This window comes from Pinus tabuliformis, chromosome 2_2, assembly GCF_031772625.1.
Source record: "Pinus tabuliformis cultivar Carrire ecotype Pingquan chromosome 2_2, CPIR1, whole genome shotgun sequence".
NCBI classification, from domain to species: Eukaryota; Viridiplantae; Streptophyta; class Pinopsida; order Pinales; family Pinaceae; genus Pinus; species Pinus tabuliformis.
In genome coordinates this window covers 156,373,683-156,386,008 of record NC_142300.1, presented here as the reverse complement: position 1 = coordinate 156,386,008, position 12,326 = coordinate 156,373,683, and positions in this window count along the sequence as shown.

The following is a 12,326-nucleotide window of genomic DNA, read 5'->3' as shown; positions in this document are numbered from 1 at the left end:
CAGTTGGTGATCATAGAAGTATCCATAGGTTTATAATCCTGCATCCTGAATCTCTTCAAGATCTCTGTAGCATATCTCCCTTGTCCAAGGAAGATCTCACCCTTCTGCTGCCAAAATTCCAACCCCAAGAAATAATGCATCTGTCCCAGATCCTCCATGTCGAATTCTGTGGATAGTTTCTTATTGCAGCCTTTGATGAGCTTGGGTGATCCTGTTAGGAAAGGTGTTGTGGGGAAAAATGCCTATGCAGGACGATCCTATCCACCTAAGGTGTGACAGTGCCTTAGCAACAAACGAGTACAACTATACTGGTTTCTTCCTTTATGAAATGTGAAAGAAGAGAGATCAATAGACTTACCGGTGTCTTCCGTTTGTCCCTCGATCCAATCTCCCTTCTCTTTGGGTGCTCACAGCTGCTTGCCTTCTTGCTTATCCAGCTACAACTTCCTACAAGATCACAAGAGAATAGCTACTTACGACAAGAGAACAACGACTTGAGACAAGAGAAGAACACTACACAAAGACAGATATTCACATTCATAACTGATTTAGGATTAGAAATAAACCAAATACACTAATACATTCATACATCAAAATACATCAGCATATAGGAGAAACCAAGATAGCTTTATTGATGAATAACAAGGTTCAGGAAGAGATACAACCCAGAGGGCTCCAATCCAGCATCTCCTTCCCAGCAAATGGAATTCCTATCTTCAGCCCCTTCAAAGCATTAAGCACCCAATGGTTCCAGTCTCAAACGAACAGCAATTCTTTGCAATAACAAAATTCCAGCCCCCCAGATCTCATGGAGGAGAGATCCATATATAGATGTTTGGAGAGAGGATGAGTTAGCTTGAGATCTGACTAGTGTCCTCTCCCTCTGTCAGTTCTTGAGTCCACTTGGAGGTTCTAGCTTCCACTTGGAGATTTGGAACCTCTTACTCATCACCAGTCGAATTCCCTTAGGCAAGTGTCATTTTGGAAGCTTCCTGGGTTTTGACACCTTGAGAAATGAGCCTGCCACTTGTCCACTCTCGTTCAGCGCAGGTAGCCTTTGTTCCAGTTGACATTCAACGCAGGTAGCTAGTGTTGGCTTTGACATTCAGCGCAGACAGCTAGTGCAGCCATTGAAATGATCCTGAATTGACTTGTTTCTGAGCAGTTTTAGGTGTAGAACTTTTGTGAATTGTTGTGGTTTGTTAGCCTTGTTTCTCTAGGGGTAGGAACAACATGTTTAGGGACTTTGGATCCCTTAGATTATGGACATTTCATGCTCAATGCTGTAAGGCACAAAAATGTCTATAACAGTTGCCCCCTAAAGTATGAGGCTGTTTATCGGGCGAAATGCTTTATCAGGGGGATCCGAAGTTCATCCAATGCTGGGAGGAGACCTGTAATACAATACAATACAATACATTATTTTTCATACTGCTTTCATGATCTAGCTGAGGCGGGCATTCCCATGCTCAGCTTTATAAATTCATTTTTCTGTACATAGAACAGACAATCGTCTGATGATAGACTGATAATTTTGATGAAATTATCATCCTTTGAATAGGATGATTATTTGCTGCAATGATGTACATGTCAATGTCTTTATCTTTCCTGAATATATATCGCAGCCCGGATCGATGAAACTAGATCCGGGGTCTTCAAACTCGTTCGATCTTCACTCTAAGTACAAGTCGATCCATGTGAGAATTGTTCTAAAGTTGAACATGGAAAGACATCGCTTGATTACCGGTCAATGATGTAAACCGTTAACAAGCGCGAGAGGAATCACCGATAATGATAATGACCCACAAGGTACTGCAGTACAATTCACGTGGTGTGAATAAAGGACTTGGCGTCAAACACCACGCAAAATATTTCGGTCGAAGGTCATTGATGTATACCTGTCGCCGGAAGTGAGAAACTTGCCATTGTGGCATGCAAGCTTCAAAGTACTGAAGGGGTTGTTCCTAGATCAACTTCTTGGATAATGAGTTGATGTCGACAAGAAGCGATCCGTCACAGGAGGGCCTTAATGAATCCCACATCAGTGACACGGAACGGAGCTAATGATTTTAATGGAGGTGAAAACGATCTGTGACATAAGATTCAGGGTGGCGGTCATGAATGGATGAAGGATAATGTATGGCAGTGGATGGGACACGGTTGACTCTTTCTGAATGACTTCTCTTGAACATATGGTGACACTGATGTGATGGATCGGTAGCATTACCCCAAATATGGATGGTATGGCGAGACCATGGATGTGACCGGTGAATGAAACAACCCAACCCGATTGTGGTACGGAGGAAAAGTGTCATGTTCAAGAGCGACTTGCTACCATCAAAGTTTTCTTTAGTTTCTCCCAATTTTTCCCCAGTCATTGCTGACCAGTACCTCTTTATTTTTGTCAAGCTTGAGGAGGATAACATATGCTTGTTCTATAACCTGCCCTTCGGGCAAGCCCATCGCTATGTTTTAACGAGCCTAGCGATAGTGAAACTCGTTCTCGTCTAAAGACAAGTTTGTCGCTATTTAATGATTTTAACAAGTCTAACGACAAGGATAACTCGGTCCTTTTCATTTTTAGAGAGTCTGAAAAGGTACATAAAGTCAACTCCAAAATTCCTTTTTCGTCATCTAATCCCTTAAGTCCGAAAAAGTATAAAACAATACAGAAGGGATGAGTTTTTGATAGCTTTAACGAGCCGAACAAAACAAGCGCTCGATCTTTTTGTGCAATAATCCCTCAAGTCCAAAAAGATTAAAATCTAGAGGAGGGATAGCTATTCCGGTCGCTTTAACGAGCTGGAAGGCCAAAACTTGGCAATCTTTTCATATTTTACGAGTCAGTTGAAAAGAGCTTAAAGAAGACTCGTCTTTTGAGGAACGAGTGATAAACAGGGATAGCAGCTGATTCCAGGTACAGGTTGGAATTTTCCAATCACGGCAGTGTCACAAGGATGGCTAGGTGTAATCACTCTTCGTAGCTGTTCCTCAAAATGGGTAAATAATCATATGGAGGTGAACGATCGGCCAAATGAGAAGTGGAGGTGGCAAGTGCAAACACGACCAAGGCTCTAATGGCTGATGATACTACATTCACAGTGGTTATTTACTGGGATAGTTCATTTTTTAACGAGCTTAAACGCGGGTGGAAACATTTGCTCGATCTTATGTTTATTTTTTAACGAGCATGAACTATGCGCTAAAACTGCTCAGATCTTGCGTTTATTTTTTAACGAGCATGAACTTTATGCTAAAACTGCTCGAATACCCAGTCATATGATAAGAGTGTCTCATCAATATTCTATTTTTTATGGAGCTTCATCTCACTAAGCTTTGCTCCGCATCCTTTCTTCATGCAAGTTCGGAAACGGCTAACCCAAAAAACAGATAAATAACTACTCTTGGCTTGCACTCCGAAAGGTTTGCATGCCCCCAGGTATAAAGTACGATTTCAAAGTTACCTCTACTTCATTTCTGTCAAAACTTTCGTTTCACTGGGAGAGGCCTACCTCTTTCAGGTTACCCAAAGATTGTTCTGTTATTCTTTCAACAAAACACTTCTTCGGCGATGTCTACTGAGATAAACAAAGGTGAGTGACGAGACCCACCCTCTCACATAACTTTGACAAGAGAATCTTATTCTAGAACAACCCCTCTTCCAATCACGGACGGCGTACGGACTAGTCATATTCTCCCGCGTAAACCTACTCTATACCCAAAGTTTTCCTGCCGAAGCAGGCCAGGACGCATGCTCCCTGGGTTCCAGTCATATCCTCCCGGATTACTCGCGCTCATCAGGAGGACGGACCATGGGTTGAGACACTTCTTGCATGAGTAGACCATTTAGGGATGGTATATGACTATTTACGATGCGTGATCCGGGAAATGAAAGTTGGTCCACGAGCTTGACCACTCTTCCTTCATGCGGAAAACACATTACTCTAAAGAGTGAGGAGACTATAGCTCCCATGCAATATATATAGTCTCGTCCAAGGAGTAGGTTATAATCCAAGGGTCCTTGAACGACCATCACGTTCATTTGAACGGTCTTCCCTTTCAATGTTATAGGCACATTGGGGAGGATCCCTAAAGGTCGACTGGTTCCTTTATCAAAACCTGATAGATTTCTCATTTTAGGTAAAAGCGTTGGCGAACCAAGTGCTTTCCAAGCAATAGAGGAAAGGATACTCACAGATGCCCCCTCATCAATGATAGTGCCAGCCATTACCATTCTGTATATTTGAACGATAATTCTGAATGGTATGCTTGCCGGCAACCGGGGTCTGCCTAGTTGGTTCCAGTCAAAGGCCACAACCAGGTTGCTTGGTGGTGGGACCGAATAAACGGCCGGATATCGCTCTGACGAACTTCCTTCCTGCGATAAAGGAATGGGGGCATTGCCCCCTTGTTCATCAGAGTCAGTTTTAATGAAGAGAATTTGGACGGTGTCGTCTTTATTCTCCTCTGTGATGGTATCATTCGAAGATAGAGCCTCTGAAGGCAAAACCGGGTCAACTGCCGTATCAACCTGTTGACTTTCGTCAGGCATGGATCCAGACGGTTCATCTTCAATGATAGGTGCTTCGGCTGACCATCTGGGCGGGCCGGCCGGGTTTAGCCTCATCTAAGAAGGGACAACGGTGGACGGCGTGATCGCCTTCACACAGTTTACAGGGAAATCTAGATTTCCCTCTCTGTCCTGTGGCTTCACTTTCACTAGTTGATGGTGAGCAGTCAACATGGCTATCAGAGGTTGATGCTACCGACTTGTGAAAATGGGGATACCAGTCCCTTAGTATTCGAGGGATATAGGGACAATCTCTATGGAAGTGGTCTCCCTTGCATATGACACATGGCGATTTAGGCCTTGTCGGTGCTGTGTGTGGATTTTTGTTAGACGACACTTGTTTGCCCCAGTCGCCTTTGGCTCCTTCTTCTTCTTCTCTTTCTTCTTCTTTTCCTTCTTCTCCTTAGGAATCTGGTTTTTTGTTTTACCAGTTCCGTCAAGCGAAGAAGAAGGAGGAGAGGAAGATGAAGTAGAAGGCTGGTGGGCAACTCTAGTCTGGTCTAACTATTGACTCGACTGTTCAGGAATGGTAGTGTTCTGAACGACACTGGTTGAAAAGAGCCAAACTGGCAGGCCAATTGTCAGTCCTGGAAGCGACAATGTGGCCATGTGGGGCGCACCAACATCTCCCCAAGAGGAGAAGGGACTAGGATTTCCACCAAGGGTAATTCCTTGGTTGGTGTGCTCCATTTTTCAACCTAAAGATCAACGCAGGAATAAAAGGGTGATTGATCCGTTTAAAATAAATTTTAACGACGCTTTAGACACAACTTCCTTTTTCAGTTTTAAAGAGTCGAGAAAAAGCTAAAGATGACTCTAGTCTCCTTCGATGTTTTAACGAGCCCGAAGTGACAAATGCTCGGATGGACTTTTTCTATTATAGAGTCTGAAAAAGGCCAAAAGGAACTGCTCTGGAGTTCTAGGCAGAGGGTGTGCCAAACTTTTCGCAAAACCGCAGATTACTTTTTAAGATACGGGCGGTCGATCTTCGTGAATGTTGTGTTCACTGCATTGCGATCAGTAGGGCGGCCGACACGGCTTCCTAAGGATAAAGGATATATGCCTATAGGGGTCTCCCAATATATACGCGACGGTACGTGGGAGCACAATCCGTACTAGCGCTATCGTCCCTCAGGAGGAATCACCCACCTTCCACGAGATCGACAGTCACTAGGCTTAACGACGCCGTAACACGTCTCTAGCCTAGACCTCTATGTTGTGCGTTATGTTACAAAGCGTTGTTAAGTTCATTCAATTTATTTTAGGTTGATCTTTTTAAAGTTTGCCTTTCAAGGTTCACCACGAGATGTATGATAAAAATTCCTAAATGCAGTCTAAAGATGATAAGCAAGCTTTATATCTTTTCAACTTTGAAAATCCTAGCTACTAAGGGAAAAGAAAGACACCATCTTTTCTCAAAGAGCAATCAACACACTCTAATGCACTTTTCCTAAATCCAACATGCAAACTATCAAATGAAAATGCACAATGCAGGTGTTTGTTTTCCATTTTCTTAGTATTGATGCCTACAAAGAAAGCTTTTTGTACAACTTTGAATTTGCTTTTAAATGATCAATACAAACAAGTTTACTTTTTCGAAATCAGAGAAGATAGAAGAGATTACAACACTTAATGATTTTCGAAATGAATACTTGTTTTGACACTTAAAAGAGACAAATTCAAACCAATAAGCAAAAGTGAATGTATAGTCAATCTGCAAACAACCAATGAACTCTCTTCTAAGATCACAACCAACAGATCTGAATCAAGGGCTACAGGATGACTATTTCACTCATGCAAAGGAAAACTGTAAATTACGCCACAAACACATAAAAACACTCACAATATTTTTGTACAAAAGGAGGCGGAATGTAAGCAGAGAAAATGAGTTTTCAGACTGGTACCTATGCTGGTTACAGGCTGCAAAAAACAGATATCAAAACAGGGCAAAACAGAGCAAAGAACCCCAGCTGCACAAGGACAAACTGGTTTAGCGCAACCTCAACACAGGGGTTTTGACATTCAGCGTAGGTAACCTTCACGGGACCTGCGTTGAAATGCAGAATCCCTTCACTGGGTCTGCGCTGAAGGAGAAACTCTCGTTTCCCTCAGGTTCTGGGTCACAGTTTGCTACTCAATCAACTGTTTCAGGCCAAATAAAAGCAACAAGCAAGGTGTAATCAAACGGATGCTTTGAAGGCTACTAAGATCTATCACAAGGATCATCAAATCATTTGGCAATCCATTGTTCAGATCATAGACAAGTCCAGCAATTGGATCAAAGCAGCAACTTTCTACTTTGCATCCGGGAAAGATGCAGTTCGATTGTTGCCGTCAAGTCTATGAAGTAAACAAATGATAGAAACACAAATAAAATGACTAAACAAATGTCCCCAGTGGAGTTGCCAATTTGTTGTGGGGAAAAATGCCTATGCAGGACGATCCTATCCACCTAAGGTGTGACAGTGCCTTAGCAACAAACGAGTACAACTATACTGGTTTCTTCCTTTATGAAATGTGAAAGAAGAGAGATCAATAGACTTACCGGTGTCTTCCGTTTGTCCCTCGATCCAATCTCCCTTCTCTTTGGGTGCTCACAGCTGCTTGCCTTCTTGCTTATCCAGCTACAACTTCCTACAAGATCACAAGAGAACAACTACTTGCGACAAGAGAACAACTACTTGAGACAAGAGAAGAACACTACACAAAGACAGATATTCACATTCATAACTGATTTAGGATTAGAAATAAACCAAATACACTAATACATTCATACATCAAAATACATCAGCATATAGGAGAAACCAAGATAGCTTTATTGATGAATAACAAGGTTCAGGAAGAGATACAACCCAGAGGGCTCCAATCCAGCATCTCCTTCCCAGCAAATGGAATTCCTATCTTCAGCCCCTTCAAAGCATTAAGCACCCAATTATTCCAGTCTCAAACCAACAGCAATTCTTTGCAATAACAAAATTCCAGCCCCCCAGATCTCATGGAGGAGAGATCCATATATAGATGTTTGGAGAGAGGATGAGTCAGCTTGAGATCTGACTAGTGTCCTCTCCCTCTGTCATTTCTTGAGTCCACTTGGAGGTTCTAGCTTCCACTTGGAGATTTGGAACCTCTTACTCATCACCAGTCGAATTCCCTGAGGCAAGTGTCATTTTGGAACCTTCCTGGGTTTTGACACCTTGAGAAATGAGCCTGCCACTTGTCCACTCTCGTTCAGTGCAGGTAGCCTTTGTTCCAGTTGACATTCAACGCAGGTAGCCAGTGTTGGCTTTGACATTCAGTGGAGATAGCTAGTGTAGCCACTGAAATGATCCTGAATTGACTTGTTTCTGAGCAGTTTTAGGTGGAGAACTTTTGTGAATTGCTGTGGTTTGTTAGCCTTGTTTCTCTAGGGGTAGGAACAACATGTTTAGGGACTTTGGATCCCTTAGATTATGGACATTTCATGCTCAATGCTGTAAGGCACAAAAATGTCTATAACAAAAGTATCATCTACATATAACACTAGGATTAGAGTCTCATTCTCTACGATAATATAGCAGAGATTAGGATCTGCATCACTCTTGACGAAACCCATCTTTTACAAGTAGCCATCAATTCGACTATACCATGCTCTAGGCATTTGTTTAAGCCCATACAAGGCTTTCTTTAATTTGCATACATGATATTTCTTCTCATGTGTCTCAAAACCCTCTGGTTGTTCAATGTATACTTCTTCTTCTATCACCTCGTTCAAGAATGTTGTCTTGAAATCCATCTGGTGAATCTCCCACCCCATCCATGTTGCAAGGGATATCACAGTTCTAATAGAAGTATACTTGGCTACTGGGGTGAAGGTTTCTTCGTAGTCTATCTCTTCCTTCTGAGCATACCCCTTAGTCACAAACCTGCCTTTGTATTTCTCCAAACTACCATCTGCAACATATTTGACTTTGTAGATCCATCTCGAACCTACCACTGAACTATCCTGAGGCCTAGGTACCACTTTCCAGACATCATTGACGATTATAGAACTATATTCCTCCACCATAGCATCTACCCATACTTGATGTTGAACAACCTCCTGAAAACTAGAGATTTCTCCAACCTGAGCTACTAGGCCTGCTATTTGTCTGGCTATCTTTGCTCCCTTTTTTCATTCTTGGGTGCACCAATGAAGTCCTCTGCACTTTGTAGAATCTGTCGGAGTTCTCAGCTCGTTCTTCCACTATTAGTGGGTACATCTATTAACTCTTCCTCTTCCTGAGATTCCTCTTGTTCTGAAGCTTTTCCTTTAGGAGAATTGTGGGTACTAGTTTCTGTTGGTCGAAGTGATTGGACCAATGGATCGTCTTTTGACTACTCCTCGGAAGGAATTTCTTGGGATTTCCTGAAAGCTCTGTCCTCCATGAACTTTACATCCCGCAGATCTAAGACTTTACTACTCCCTGGAAGATAGACTCCTTAGCATTCTCGCTATATCCCACAAGATATCCTTTCTAAGTAGTTTGATCTAATTTCTTTCTCTTTTCTTCAGGTATACGAAAATATGTAAACCTCCCAAATATCCTGAAATGACTGACTTCAGGTGTCTTCTCAGTGAAGACCCTTTCTGGACTAATTTTTCCCAATGCCCTGTGTGAAGTCTTGTTCTAGACATAAACTGTCATGCTGCATGTTTCTGCCCACAGGAATTTGGGCACATCCTAATCATACAACATTGCCCTAGTTGCTTCCACAATAGTCCTGTTTTTCCTTTCTGCTACTCCATCCTGCTCTGGATTGTAGGGAGGTATCCACTCTCTTCTGATGCCTTCCCTAACAGAAAAATTGATGAAGTCCTTGTCAACGTACTCTCCACCATTGTATGATCGCAACACTTTTATCTTATTTCCTGTAAAATTCTCTACTAGAGCCTTGAACTCTTTGAATTGACCAAAAACCTCATCTTTGGTTTTCAGAAAGTAGATCCAAGTCTTCCTGGAATGGTCATCAATGAAGGTGATTAAGTATTCGACACCACTAAGAGCTTTTGTGTACATAAGTCCACAGATGTCTGAGTGTATCAATCCTAGAACACTCTGAGCTCTATTGTTACTTCTGGAAAACGCTGCTTTGGCATACTTGCCTAGAGGGCACCCTCTGCGTACATCATCTCATTAGGTATTTAATTCTGGAACTCCTGATACTGTTTTCTTGAGAATTCTCAAAGCCCCATGGTGTAAGTGTCCCATACTCCTGTGCCATAGTTCATTCAAATCTTTATCTCTATTGCTGCCTATCAATGCCATTGGATATTCTAGCTGTAATCTATACAACCTGCTACTTTTGATTCCAATCCGGGCCTTCCTTTTCCAACTCAGGTGTTTGACATCTACTTTCTCCTTAATGAAGAAAACATCATAACCCTTATTTTGAAGTTGAGATACAGAGAGTAATTTTATCCCTAATCCTAGCACATGCAGCACATTGGTTGCTTGAAGCTGCTCTCCTGCTTCAGTTTGAAAGACTATAGTACCTCTTCCTACGAGGGTAAACTTTACCTTATTTCCCATGGTGATCTGAAAATTCATCCTTTCTTCCTGATAATTTGAAAAACATTCTTGAATTCCTGTCATATGCCAGGAAGCTCCACTATATACATACCAAACCTCAGAGGAGGCAGATCTTGCTAGGAAAGTGACTTCTTCTTCCAGTATAGAAGCTCACATAGAATAATCATGGTCCATGTCCCTCGTGCTTTCTTCTGGAAATATGCATGAGTCCCTTTGAGTTGATGCCTTTGCATCATGCTCATGACCCATAGTTGATTATTCTCTCCTATTTCCGTATCTTTGCTCTGATACCACTAGTTGGGAATCATGATTAGCGTTAGACCAAAACCCGCAAGTGTTAGTCAATGATCGCATTGCCAGAGATAAGGATCCACGAGAGGCAGTTAGTTAGTCCATGTCGCAAAACACACATGGAGAGTTGGTTTATCCAATGTCCAACAATCTCTCCACCAATGTGAGTTGGGGGTGTATCGAACTTGTGACCTACGCTCTGATACCATGTGACAATTTCTAACTCGATATTCTACTACAACAATTGATTTATTTCACCTACCTATTCTTTACAATAAGTTATTTACAAAATCCCTTCAACAAACATTAAAATAAATTCTACTGCAGTTATCACATAATTACACAGAGAAAATATTAATGATATACTTGCACAAAAAGAAATCACATCAACACAGTTGTTTTTGGACAATTGTCCCCGGAAAAACCCAATGTGGGAAAATGTAATATTCCTAATGGAAATTCTACAATGATAAGAAAGCCATGCAAAGATAATAACACAAAATTTTTCAAAAATGCATACACAAACTAGAAATATCTCCAAATCCACAAACTGGCCAATATTTTATTAGTAATAGTGTTGTGGTACAAATGAGTTGGATAAAATGCACCTGGGCTTGTACAAGGCAAGCTACAAGCACCAGGTGAAGAATACAAGAAAACTCAACAACTATAATACCAAGCTCCTCTAGAAAATTGCGTTGCTACTCCAAAACTACACTGCTGCTTGATTTCGCCCCCTGATTTTCCCACTCTAGAGTGCCCAAAAAATTCTATAAAATTAGGAGAGTGCTCCTTGACCAAAAGCCAAAAAAACCTAGAATGGGTTTGGCCTATCTCCAAGCCAAAGTCGAACCCACAAAATGGTGCAAATTCCCCAACTAACTAGCAATTCACCCTGGTATAAGAATTAGGATCTTAGGTTTGAATATCGCCCGAAAAATTCTATAAAATTATCTATAGACTCCTCTCAATAAACCCACAAAAACCCAAAAAGAGTTTTGGCTGAATCCACCAATCCAAAGTGACCCCCAATAAGTGCAAATTGCCCATTTTGGCCAGAAAATGCCCCACAAAACTAATACTACTAAATTAAGCCCAAATCCACCACTGGAAATCTCTCCCAACTTTGGTTAAATTATCCCCTATGGAATACCTCCAATCTTTGACCTTTATCCTCAACCTCTATTCCTCCCCTTATGCACTTCCAGAAATGTAGAATTTCGGCCCCAAGAATTATCTCAACTCAGCTCTGCTAATCACCACAAAATCTTCGACTAAATTATGCGAAAAACCCTGCAAATCCTTTGGTGTTCTACTTCTTCGTAATTGATCTCACCACAAGAAATTTGAACCACTTCTGCACCCTGGAAGGAAAAGGTACCAACTAAAATAACTTGCAAATATGCCCAATGGAAACTCTAAATTCAACTCCCCAAATTGTCTCATTAGGCAGACACTCAAAGTTCTCCAAAATGAGGGTGGAATTCCCGCTCAGAAATTCTTTGTGCTAAAAAACATGGTTGTCTTGGCTAAGAAACGTAAGAGAACTAATGTTGAATTGTCAAATGATCAAAAATACCAAATGGAGGCCTCCAAGATTTATTTATAATTGTTAGTCCTTTCCCTTGGTGGTCCCCATTGTTGGGTTGTGTTATATTCTTTCCACAAATAGCCCACCTAGTTAACTGGGGGGTCAGAGGGGGGGCGGAGCCCCCCCTTTGTTGTGCCCACTGCGCAGTGGGGGGGTCACAAGGGGTTTGAGAGGGGTGGTTGGCCCCCATCTATAGGGTCTGGGGCAGTGCCCTGGGGAAATTTTTTTTGACCCTATGTTAGGTTCGACAGACCTACCTGTGGTTTTTTGCATGGTTTTCGCACATGGTTTTGGACGCGATGATTTTCGGTCCATGGTATTGGAT